This window comes from Mustela lutreola, chromosome X (genome assembly GCF_030435805.1).
Source record: "Mustela lutreola isolate mMusLut2 chromosome X, mMusLut2.pri, whole genome shotgun sequence".
Taxonomy (NCBI): Eukaryota; Metazoa; Chordata; class Mammalia; order Carnivora; family Mustelidae; genus Mustela; species Mustela lutreola.
In genome coordinates this window covers 104,706,890-104,720,415 of record NC_081308.1, presented here as the reverse complement: position 1 = coordinate 104,720,415, position 13,526 = coordinate 104,706,890, and the positions used below count along the sequence as shown (strand labels likewise).

The 13,526-nt window shown below is 36.3% G+C and overlaps 1 pseudogene; it reads left to right on the top strand.

The window, feature by feature from the left end:
* The first annotated feature begins 303 nt into the window (after positions 1–303).
* On the top strand, positions 304–1,081 carry LOC131821386 (syntaxin-8-like; annotated as a pseudogene).
* The last annotated feature ends 12,445 nt before the right edge of the window (positions 1,082–13,526 follow it).

The window sequence follows — 13,526 nt, the reverse complement described above, 5'->3', positions numbered from 1 at the left end:
ACATCAAATTATAGCTAGCTCACGTCAAAAACATTTCTAAGCCTTCTATTAACTAAATGAAACAAGAATACCACTTTAATCATGCAGATGTAAAAACAATGCTAAGGAGAAACAAATGAAAGCATGAAGAAAAATCCCATACATTTAATAAGATAGCCATCAGAACAGATTAATTCAGACTTCCTAATGTACATGAAGCACAACAGGCAGCCACCTACCATAGAATAAATTAAGAGTAGTTCCCAGAACTTGTCTGCTTCCAAATTTAAAATTATGTTGCTTAAAATACTTAATCTTGGACTGCATGATGGCCCCGGACCCCTGGTTCTCCACATACAATTCTACCTGCCAAATTGCGCAAGAGATTGCCGAGAAAATCCAACAGCAAAATCAGTATGAAAGAAATGGTGAAAATACAATCAGGCTTACCATGACCATCAGAACTTTGTTGCAGAATCAGAAGGACAAGATCACCCTTTTGAAGGACCTGCTGCTAAGAGCTGTGTCAACACATCAGATCTCCAGCTTGAAGGAGACTGAAGACAGAACCTGCTGGATGAACTTGTAACTTGAGAGAGACTACTTGTGGCATCCTTTAAGAACGAGGGTGCAGAACCAGATCTCATCAGGTCCAGCCTGATGCCTGGAGGGGCTAAGCAAGGAGTTCCCCACCCTTGGCTCTTTGAGGAGCCAGAAGAGACCAGAGGTTTGGGTTTTGATGAACTCTGGCAACAGCAGCAGAAAATTATCCAAGAACAGGATGCAGGCATGGATGCCCTATCCTCTATCATCAGTCGGCAGAAACAGATGGGGAAGGAAATTGGGAATGAACTGGATGAACAAAACGAAGTAACTGATGACCTTGCCAACCTGGTGAAGAACACAGACGGGAAGCTCCGCACGGAGACCAGGCGCATGACTATGGTGGACAGAAAATCAGCATCTTGCAGGATGATCATGGTGATTTTGCTACTGCTAGTGGCGATTGTGGTCATGGCCGTCTGGCCCACCAACTAGTGGCAGTAAGGGGCCCACCAGCTGTGATGCCTGCCAGCACCGCAGAGAAGCCCAGCACCCAGGTGGTATCTGAACCCACTCTCAATAAACACCCCCAAAGCTCTCAAAAAAAAAAAATATTCCTTAATCTTAAGGTTATTCCTTTCAGTTAAGACACTGACTTCCCAAAAAGGCTCAATTAAGGAGATGTATTTTTGCTTTGTGGGATGGATCAACCAGTTGGTACAGATATGTTCCTCAGGTGAGCTATCTGTTACTACTTGAATGTTGAAGCCCTATTCAGTAAAATTTGGAATTGAAATATAAAAATTCCTTTTATGGGGCGCCTGGGTGGCTCAGTGGGTTAAAGCCTCTGCCTTCAGCTCAGGTCATGATACCAAGGTCCTGGGATCGAGCTCCGGATAGGGCTCTCTGCTCAGCGGGGAGCCTGCTTCCTCCTCTCTCACTCTCTGCCTGCCTCTCTGCCTACTTGTGATCTGTCAAATAAATAAATAAAATCTTTAAAAAAAAATTCCTTTTATGTGCTGCTTCAACCCTTCTTTGCTCTGTGTCACATTCAGGATTCTTAGGTTCAGCCTATAAGGGCAGGCAACGTTTTTTTCCTAATCAAGAAAGACTACACACCAATCAAAGATTATATGTCATATGCTTATGTCCTCAGAACTTTTCAATGTGTGGGCCATTTTATTCTTCTGCTACAATTTTTAATTTTTTTTTCATTTGAAGCAACTTCAGACTTGTGAGAATAGTATAAAATATTCCCCTATATCCTTTATCCACATTCTTCTAATGTTAACATATTACCACGGAACAAATATCAAAAACAAACAAACAAACAAAAAATCAGGGAAAGAAACATTTGTACTATGTAATTCACTAAATCATAGACCTTATTTCCACTAATACTTTTCTCTGTTCCAGGATCCTACCCAGCATTTCACATTTCATCTACCATTATTTCTTCTTAGTCTCTTCCATTCTGTAACACATCCTTAGGGTTTCTGAGTTTTAAATGACCTAGAGACTACCAAAAAATACTAATCACTTATTTTATAGAATGCCCTCAATTTGGGTTTCTTTGCCATTTTTCCATGAGTAGAGTGAGGTGATGGATTTTTGGAGGGAAAAAAGCAAACCCACAGGAACAATGTGTAATTTGCAGTGTGTTATATCAATGCAACACCACCACTACTTAATTTGCATGATTCACTGTTTAACTCAATTCAATCCCTTTAATCAAATAGAATAAAGAGATGAAACCTTTAAATGTGAATCATTAAAGGGATACACACTTTTCTTTGTTTAGTTCTCTTTTTATTGGTTTGAAAAATTAACTTTTGGATTTCGAATAATTCTAATTCTGCCCTTGTTTTGTGCTTTCAATGACCCAAGTGATTGATTACATTTGTTCCTCCCAGATAATCTAGAATAATCTATTTAAAGCTCAGCTGATTAGTAACTTTAATGACCTGTCCAAATTCCTTTTGTCATGAAATGTAACACATTCACAGGAATAACACTAGTTGATACAGGTTCTGCCCAAGGTGGAAGACTCAATATCATAGTATCAATTTTCTCTGAATTGACAGGAGATCCAATATAACCCTAAATGAAATCCTTGTATGCTTACTTTTTCTTTAGAAATTGACAAGCTAATTCTAAACTTTACATGGAAATACAAAGGACTCAGAATAACCATTATAATTTTGAAATAAAAGAAAAAAGTTGGAAAGCATACTCTACATAACTTCAAGACTAACTATAATGCTGCAGTAAACAAGATGCTGTGGCACTGGCATAAGCACAGAAATGTACAGATTAATAGAAGAGAATTGTGAATTTTTAAAAAACACACATATATGATCAACATAAATTTTTAAAGTGATGCTGAGATAACTCAATGGGGAAAAAAAAGACTTCCACAAATGGTGCTTAAACAACTAACCACATGGAAACAATAAGAATAAAATAAACTTAATGTTCTTTCAAACTACAAAAAAGTTTATTTGAAATGTAACAGACTCTGAGGTAAAGCTAGAATTACAAATCTTCTAAAATAAAATATAAGAAAAGCTTTGTGTGATCTTAGGCTAAGTAAAGAACGTAAAATAAAGAATTAAAAAAGAATATATAAATTATATATAAAAATTATAAATTATAAAAATTAAATATAAATATATAAATTATATAAATTAAATATAAATATATAAATTATATATATTTTTAAAGAATGTATAAAATATATATATAAATATATAAATTAGAAACATCTGATCTTTGAAAGACTAACTTAAAGAACAAAGAGGGAAAGAATAGATTAAGAAAAAAAACTTGAAAGCCTTATATCTAATCAAGGTTTTGTTTATAGAATATATATTAAAAAAACTCTTACAACTCAATATGGAAACATAAATCTTTAAAATGGGCAAAAAAATTTAGCAGAAACTTAGACAAAGAAGATATACTAATGGTAAGTAAGCTCATACAAAGCACATTTACTGAATTTCAAATTAAAAATTTCAATATGATACTACGACATACACGGAAATAACTAAGCACAATAATGACAAGCTACAGTTAAGTTTAGGTGAAGATGGGAAGCAATGGTAACTCAAGCATTAATGATGGAAACGGAAAAGAACACAGCTGTTTTGCCAAACTAACATTTCTTATAAAGTAAAAGAATTACCATACAATCTAGTAATACTGTTGCTAGGTATTTATTAACACAAAGAAATAAAAATATACATCCATATGAAAATGTATGCATGACTATTCACGGCAGCATTATTCACAAAAGGCAAACACTAGAACAACCCAAATGTCCGTCAACTAGTGAGTATCAAGAGATTCCTGCATAACAACACAGTGGAATAATACTCAGAATTAAGGATTTTACTATTGATACACTTAACAGGATTTATGAATCAGAAAATTATTATGCCAAACGAAAAGACATCAGACACAAAAGTCTACATATTGTATGCTTTTGTTTATATGAAATTATGGGAAATGAAAAACCACAGTGATAGATCAGTGATTGCCAAGGGCTGTGGATGGGAAGAGGGGACAAATGGAAACCAGGAGGCAAATTTTTCTGGTGATATAAACACTTTATATAGTATTGTGGTGTGATTACAGGTCTGAATATCTTCGTCAAAGTTCATCAACTTGTAAACTTAAATGGGTGAATTTTATTATTTATAAATTATGCTTCAATAAAGCTGATCTTAAAAACTACCAGTGTAATTGATGAGGAAAAAACATAATAAATTTAGTTGGGTTGAAAAATATCCAATTAGGTAATTCCTATCTCTTCAATTTGAATTTGCTTCTCAAATAAGGATTTCACTTTATTTGCCCATCACACACTCTCTAAAGCACACATACACATTTTCATATCCTTTCAGTTACATCTCTCAAGCTTTTCAAGAGATAAGTTTTCTTTTTACTAAATAAAGTAGGAAGGCCCATTGCGAGTCTTACTCCTTTGGGACCACAGATGAATGGGATTTTGCATGAATCATTAAGAAGGAAGGGTCAGATCTCAGATCAATATTCGCCTTACAATTAAGGCATCTGAAATAAAAAGGTCAGGTGAGTTTATTAGAATTTGGGATTTTGCTTACTGAGTCTCTGCCATGAGTGTTTTTTCTCTTCCAAAGAGTATGAAAACTAATTTAGTTAGTTACTCGCCACTTATTTAGGGATATAAATGCCACTTGTTTGGGGATATAAAAGCCCTGAAATCCTGGAAGACATAGTTTTATAAAGATCTTCTTTGTTTTGAGTTTGACCAATCTCCAAAGGGTATGTATTTTTAATCCAAGATAAGCCTGCTTAATCAAAAAAGAAAATAAACTTTATCCTCAATGAGGTATCTATCCTCAGGCTAAAACTAGCTCTGTGGACAGTATTTGAAACCAAATAATTGGACTCACTCATTATCAGGACATTTCTGAATTTGCCGTATACCCCAACTAGGAGTTTGAGATGTCTCCAACATATGGAAATCTGAAAAGGCACATAGAGATCATCTCTGTTTAGCCTACATGCAGAAATAAGTTATCTGAATTGCAGATGGTACAAATAAGCCAAGGAAAAATAAAAAAAAAAAAAGTATTCAAAAGGAAGAAGGAATGTAACTGCAAAATAATAGCAATCTCTAACATGTATACTGTAATTAAAATGTGGAAAGTAGTTTTCTTAATTTTATTGTGTTCCGTGATCTGAACGAGTCTGTAAGTGAGGAAATTAAAGTTAAAAGAAGTGACTTTCGCAGATTTAAAAAAACTAGCAAATGGCAGAGATAGATTTCATCACTTCAGCTGTTCAAATTAAATAGAATTTGGACTGTGAGAGTTGTTCCATAAATATGTTAACTGCATGAGTCTTAAACCTACCAACTCCCAACCCTCTATATGACCATGCCACCACTAGTTCCTATTACTTGTATGTATTAGCATAAGAGCAAACTCAAATGTTATAAAGAAAACAAGAGTGATACACATTACATCAAAAAGACTTTTTAAAAAAATGTGAACTGCTAGTAAAACCTAGAAAATGTATGTCTTCTGCATATGTATGAAAAATTTTGTTACAGTTCGTCTATTCATCAAGAACTATAATGTTCAAATACATGTTTACCTTTTGGTGGTTAATATAAGAAGAAAAATCAAGTCCTATTATAATATATCTGATCAGACAATATCCAGTAATAGGTTCATTACAACCGTAAAAGAAAATGATGCATCCCCTGTCTTTTGTACTAATTTATAGAAATGGATTGATTCTCCCAAACTATATATAGATAGAACGTCACATTTCACAAGTTATTTGAAATGAAAGAAAAACATCTTCATATTGGTCAGCCGCATGGTGCAATCAGTATATGCATAATCCCATTTAACAAAAATGCCACTGGATATATAAATTTTTAAAATTTCATTTGTTTATTTGAGGAAGAGAGAAAGCACAGTGGAGAGAGGAGCAGAGGAAGAGGGAGAAGCAGACTTCCTGCTGAGCATAGAGCCTGATAGGTTGCAGGGCTCTATCTCAGGACCCTGAGATCATGCCCTAAGCTGACGTCAGACACTTAACTGACTGAGTCACTACCCAAATGCCCCACCACTGGATATTTTGGGAGATGTGACATTTGCCTTCTATGACACTGTCAAAACAGTTGGTAATTAATAGGTATAAAAATATTAGAGATGGTCCAACATCTCTAATAATCAAAGAAATGCAGTTCCTAAGAATGAGATGTCATGTTTTGCCCTTTACACTGGCAATTTAAAAAGTTAATAACGTCAAGTGTTACTAAATTGCTTATGTATCATTTTTCATCCTTTCCCTGTGGAAAGACTTCCCTAAATTAATATTACTGGACTACTTACTGCCTGATCCTTAACTTGTGACTCTGAAGAATGAGGGGCCTGGTTGAAATGTAAAAGCCATTGGTATATATTTCTTAATTGTTTGATCTACTCTGATAAAAAAAAATAATAAGCATTTGGGGATTTATCCCACTTTTTCTTCCCATTTTTTTTCCATACACAAGGTAGTAATGCTGTTATGCAGACCTAAATCTTCATGTGGAGAGGTTATCCCATGGTTGAGACCTGGGGTATAAGTGCATGGGGAATGTTGGAAAATCCATTTGGCCCTTAATACAAAGTGGTGCAGACTGAGGTTTACAGCTGTGCTCCTCACCATTTCAAGATAAATGAATATAGCATAAGGACAATTATTTAAAAAAAAAAAGAAGAAAAAGAAAAAGAAATTCATGAAGGTGTTACTACAGCTACACCAGCAGGTGCAAAATCCTTATACTTTTTGCAAAATATCTTTGTATCTCCTATTGGAATACAGCTTTTATGTGGGTGCAGGATGATTAGAAGAAAGGCATACTTATGACTCTAATATGACTCCAGAAAAAGAAAAGTCATTCTATGACAACTTAAAGCAAAAGATGAAGGAACTAAAGCTGTAGAATTTAATGCCGGTAAAGGATGGTTTAATAATTTTACAAATTAGTTTGGCTTAAAAATTATCAAAAGAACAGAAGATAAACTTCTGCCAGTGAAGAGGCAGTGAACAAATCTCCAGACAACAATAAATAAAACACTGAGGACAAAATACATCTACATGAACAGGTTCTTAATGCAGATGAATGTGTGGTGTTCTAGGGGGGACATTTCCACAAAGGATATTTATTAGTAAGGGAAAGAACTGGAAACCAGGATTGAAGGCAGGAAAGGACAAGCAATCTCTACTGTTTTATGCAAATGCAGTCAGACTTATGCTTGGGATTGCTGTTTATCTTTATAGCTGCTAATACCCAAGTTGTGAAGGGGAAACATGAACACTAGCAGCTAGTCTTTGGTTTTACAAGAAATCCTGGACAATGAGAACCGTTTATTTGGAGTGGTTCTATCCATGTTCTTTCCCAGAAGTCAGGAAGTACCATGCTAATAAGGGACTGCCTTTTTCAGTTCAAAACCACAATGCAGTATCAACCCCCTACCCATCAGAATGGCTAAAATTGACAAGACAAACAACAGGTTTTCGTGAGGATGCGGAGAAAAATGAACCCTCGTGCACTGTTGGTGAGAATGTAAACAGGTTCAGCGACTCTGGAAAACAGTATGGAGGTTCCTCAAAAAGTTAAAAATTGAGGTATCCTATGATCCAGCAATCACACTACTGGGTATTTACCCAAAGCATACAAAAATACTAATTCAAGGGATACATGTACCTGTATGTTTATAGCAACATTATTTACAATAGCCAAGATATGGAAGCAGCCCAAGTACCCATCAACTAATGAATGGATAAAGATGTATATACATATATGGTGAATATTATTCAGCCATAAAAAGGAATGAAATCTTGTCATTTGCAATGAACATGGATGGACTCAGTATAATGCTAAGTGAAATTAGTCAGTCAGAGAAAGACAAATGCTGTATGATTTCACTCATATGTAGAATTTAAGAAATAAAACAAATGAGCAAGGGGGAAAAAAGAGTGGGGGGAGAGGGAGAGAGAAACAGTCAAATATCAGACTCTTAACCATTGGGAATAAACTGATGGTTACCAGAGGGGAGAAGGGTGGGGGATAGGTTAAGTAGGTAATGGGGACTAAGGAGTGCACTTGTCCTGATGAGCACTGGGTGATGTATGGACGTGTTAAATCACTCTATTGTACACCTGAAACTAACAAAACACTATATGTTAACTATACTGGAATTAAAATGAAATTAAAATTTAAAAAAATAATGTTCTTCTGATATTACACAATGCCTTTGGCCACCCAGAACTTCATGGTTTCAACATCAAAGGTGTCAATGTGGTCTACTTGCCCATTAACACAACATCTCTAATTCAGCCTCTATTTCAGGGAGTCACGAGGACCATTAAGGCTCATTAGACATGTTACTCTATTGAAAGGATTGTCAACACTACGTTAGAGAATCCTGATAGACAGAACATCATGAAAGTCTATGAAGATTATGCAATTGACTATACCATCCATGTTAAAGAAAAATTTGTGAAAGCCATTAAGCCCGAACAATAAATTCCTGGAGAAAAGTATGTCCAAATGTTGTACATGATGTCACAGAATTTATGAGAGAGAAAATCATAGAAATCATAAAAGAGATTGTGGATATGATTAAAAAAAAAAAAGGTGGAGAGTGAGAAGTTTAAAGATATGGGTCATGGAGACATAGAAAAAGCAATACCAGAAAACAAACTGACATTAGACAATCTGTCTGTAGGGTTTCAATTACTCTAGACTGCTTCTGACTTCTTTTAAAACATGGACATTCAGTGATATGGAAACTGGCTTTGAAGCAGACCGTGGAAGAAGGAGTGGTACCATATCAAAATATTCATAGAGAAATGAAAAACAAAAGTCAGATAGAAATTACAATGTATTTCAGTCAAGTTATACTAAGTGTCCCTTGCCTTTCCTACCTCCTTTTCAACCTCCTCCACATTTTTCTTCTCTGCCAGCCCTGAGAGAGCAAACTCATCTTTTTCTCCTTTTTAGCCTACTTAACTGCAATGAGGATGAAAATCTCAATGATTATCCAGCTCCACTTAAAGAATTATAATCATTGTTCCATGCACTTAATAAAATTATCTGTTATATTTTTAAGTGTGTTCATATGAAAATACAGTAACTGTATGGCAATAACTGAGAGACATATTTTTGGGTCACAAATCATCATCACCCAAGTGTTCGTCATGTAGTCATTGGAGAAACTCTGTCTCAACCTATTATCACAGCTGTTTTTTTTTTTAAGAAGTAACAATGTTTCCAATTGTATTATGAATATAACTATAATAATGTATGCCATGAAAATTTTATAACAGTCCATTCATTAGCATATAGGCTAGGTTACCATGAAGCAATAGTATCGATTACACAAAGCTATCATAAGGCGATCATAGCACCGGTACTTTCTTATCAGTGCATAAATCATTATACCCTAAATAAATACAAATTACATTTACAAATCTTTTCACTTTTAATGTACACTGTTAATAATATGTATGACATCTACAGTGCTATGTATTATATGGGACCATATGGAGGCGGTACACTAACAGGTCACTGAGTCAACCTGTAAAAAGATGATATAAACTTAGGGTACCAATAAATACAGCTGTGTAAGTGTATTTTCTCTTCCTTATGATTTTCTTAACATTTTCTTTTCTCTAGCTTATTTTATGGTAAGAATACAGTACATAATACATATAACACATAAAATAAGGTGCATTAAATGTTTATATTATCAGTGCCACTTCCCATAAACCGCAGGCTATTAGTAGGTAAGTTTTGAGGGGACAAAAGTTACATACAGATTTTTGACAGTGAGGGTGATTAATGCCTCACTAGAATTGGGAGAATATAACTGGGGGAATGTATTAACAAATAAAGAGGTCTTTCACGGCCTCAGGACATGGAGCTCTAAAGCTAAATTTTGGATTTTATGCGATTTATTAAGTGTAGGTTTTTGATTTGGCTACTTTAGTTTCTTTCAAATGACACTTTTCTTTCTTTCTTTCTTTCTTTCTTTCTTTCTTTCTTTCTTTCTTTTTTTTTAAAGATTTATTTATTTGAGGGGCGCCTGGGTAGCTCAGTGGGTTAAAGCCTCTACCTTTGGCTCGGGTCATGATCTCAGGGTCCTGGGATTGAACACCGCATCGGGCTCTCTGCTCAGCGGGGAGCCTGCTTCTTCCTCTCTCTGCCTGCCTTTCTGCCTACTTGTGATCTCTGTCAAATAAATAAATAAAATCTTTAAAAAAATTATTTATTTGAGAGAGAGAGAGAACATGAGCAGGGGGAAGGGGTAAAGTGAGAGGGAGAAGCAGACAGTACACTCAATGTGGAGCTCAATGTGGGCTTGATCCCAGGACCCTGAGATCATAACCTGAGCTAAGTTTGGATGCATTACCGACTGAGCTACACAGGCACCCACAAAGGATACTTTTCTAAACAAAAGTAATACATTTTCCTAGGCAGGATATTTTTAATCCTCTATTGTATTTCTTAGCCAGATGTATAAAACATTAGATTTTTGGTCTACAGAATATAAATTCTGGTATTTATGAAGAGTTAAACCTAGACTGATGATGCATAAGGTGGCTTTACATCCAGAAATTTGGTGGATTTTACTAATCAAAAATAAAAACACTGATAGTCTATTTGTTCATTGAAAAAAACTCTTTTCGAAATAGAATAGATAAAACTTGAAATTGAAATTGTTAAAAATCCAATTATCAAATGATTATATAAGAAAGCCAGGGATTCAACACAGGAATTAAGGTTTTCCCTTCCTATACAGACAAAGTAGCACAAACTTCTTTCTCATTGTTCTTCTCCTGTAGGTATAACAATAACCTCTGATCTGTTAGGGACTTTGAGACTGAAGGAAAAACATAGGAGCTGGACATGCTACAACACTACATCCTACAAAAGAAGGTGACTAAGATCCACTAACCTTCTAGCAAAAGAAGGTGAGCTAGGGAAGCTCATGTTTCCTTTATGAAACAAGAATCCAGGTGATAATAAGTGTTCAGGGACAGTAACCTCCTTCTAAGACAGGCTGGAGACTCCCCCTCATTTACCTAGAGATACTGGACAAATGGAAGGTACTAGAATGAAGATACTAACCAGCGAGTGCTCTCTTTCTCCTAAAAGCCTGAATGAAACTTCTCCACACCAAGAAACACCAGGCTGCAGGGTTGGTAGATATATCAGCAAGGAGGACACTGCCAAAACAAAGCTGCCTGCCTCTTTGTTCTGCATACCAGACACTAACACCCTCCGCCCCACCTCCTCAAGACCAGTCAGCCAGCAAATATTATGGAGGGAGAATTTGACACAATAAATACATGATACTAAAAACCTCTTCATCCCTTTCAGCCAAAGAATCTCTCTTCCACCTAGAATCACCAGGCTGCCCTGCCTAGAGAAATCACTTCTGCCCATTCCTACAGCACTAGCCAGGACCAGCAAAAACCATAACAGCAACGTATAAACCAAGAAGACCAAGACAGTACCACAGGGGCTCTGAAAATTACATTGCCACGGAATCATAGCCCACAAAAGTAGGCTAAGATCCACATGTTGCAACGAAACAGGGTGAATGCCTGATAAATTAAGACATTTTAAATAGAACCCAGAATCTCCTAATAGCCAGAATTATGTGAGACACAATAAAAAAAATCAACTATCATATGAGGAACCAGAAAAATAGCACTGGGAGTGAGAAAAGATAATCAACTGATACTAACATTAACATGAATCAGATACCGAAATTATGCCACAAGTATTTTAAAGCAGACATCATAAAATGCTTCAACAGGCAATTATAATTCTCTTAAAATAATAAAAAAATTGAAAATTTCTGCAAAGAAATAGATATTATAGAAATGAGCCAAATAAAATTATTCTACTGAAAACTATTGCAGCCTTACATGAAATCACCAAAAACTGGAAATAATCAAAATGCCCTTCAAACTGTGCACGGATAAACAAACTAGGATACATTCATACAATGGAATCTTATTCAGCAATACAAAAACAAACAAAAAATAATTAAGTCATAAAATGGCATGGATAAATGTTAATTATATATTGCTAAGAGAAAGCAGCAGTCTAACAAGTCTTTGTAGTATATGAATCCAATTATATCATATTCCAGAAAAGGCGAAAGTATATGTGATGAAAAAGATTGATGCTTGGCGAGAGTTCAGATAGAGGAGAAAGGATTGAGTAGGCGTACCACAAGGGCTTTCTTAGTGTACTGAAACTTTCCACCTAATATCATAATGGTAGATACAAGATGTTAAACATAGGTCAAAGCTCATTGAACTTTGCAGCACAAAGAGTAAACCACTGTGATTGCCCAGGCAGGCTATATTATTTTTAGTGACTTCCCATGGTTGATGGTGAACCAAGACCTGGCAGTGTCCCAAAGAGGAGGATCTCAGTCAGCACCCAGATTCAGGCTGATTAGAAGGCAGACCTTTAGGGTATGCTTTTAAGATATGCAAATACCATATATCTTTTAAGGTATGCAAATATATACAGTCCCATGGGACCACAGGTATAAGTCCTGCTAGCTACAAGAGCCAGGCAATCTAGAAGTGTTCCCTGAGTGACAGCTGTGAAAATGGGGGTATAGGCGAGGGTGTAAGTTCCTTTCTAGAAGATACCAATGCGCTGAAGTGAGACAGAGGGAGAACACAGATAATGAGGGCTCCTGGCATCAGGCCCGTAAGAGAACCTCAGTAAGCCCATAGATGTATGTATGCCCCTAAGGCAGAAGCTCCAGAACAAGTAAATCGGCCTCTTTCTAAGAAACACTGGGGATGTGTTTCAGTCCACTGTTTGCACAAGGCTCTCTGGGTGGTAGCTGTCCAAGAACTGACTCTGATTGTTATACACCTGGGAGACAAAAGCCCCCTCGGCTGTCAAGGCCAGGTGTACAAGGGGCACCACCTTGGCGGAAGCCACAAAAAGCAAAGCACCAGATATGAGTAAAAGCTCCCCTCTAGGAGATACTGATGTATTGGAGGAGAAGAGAAGGAGAAGATAAAAACTGAGGTCTCTGGAAAGGATTTTTGTCAGCCCTTAGATGAGTGTTGAATTAGAATCCTGCCCCTAAGGCTGCAGCTCTGACAGTAAGTTAATAGACCTCTTTTTCAGAAAGACAGATCTCCTTGGACTGCTGCCTCTTGCTGTGTCCAGGGGATGGAAGCCATTTAAGAACACTTTCTCGATTGGTTATTGTCCTGTGGAACTCAAGAGCATAAGTCCTGTTGGCCACCAGAGTCAGATGATCTAGAGGTATCTCTCAAGTGGCACCAACAAAACTCTGAGGACCAGAGAAGGGTAAAAGCTCCTTTATGGGAGATACTGGCAAGCTGGGGTGAGAAAGAGAAACAACAAAAAGATGGCACTTACTAGCCTCTATTTCAAAAGATTCACC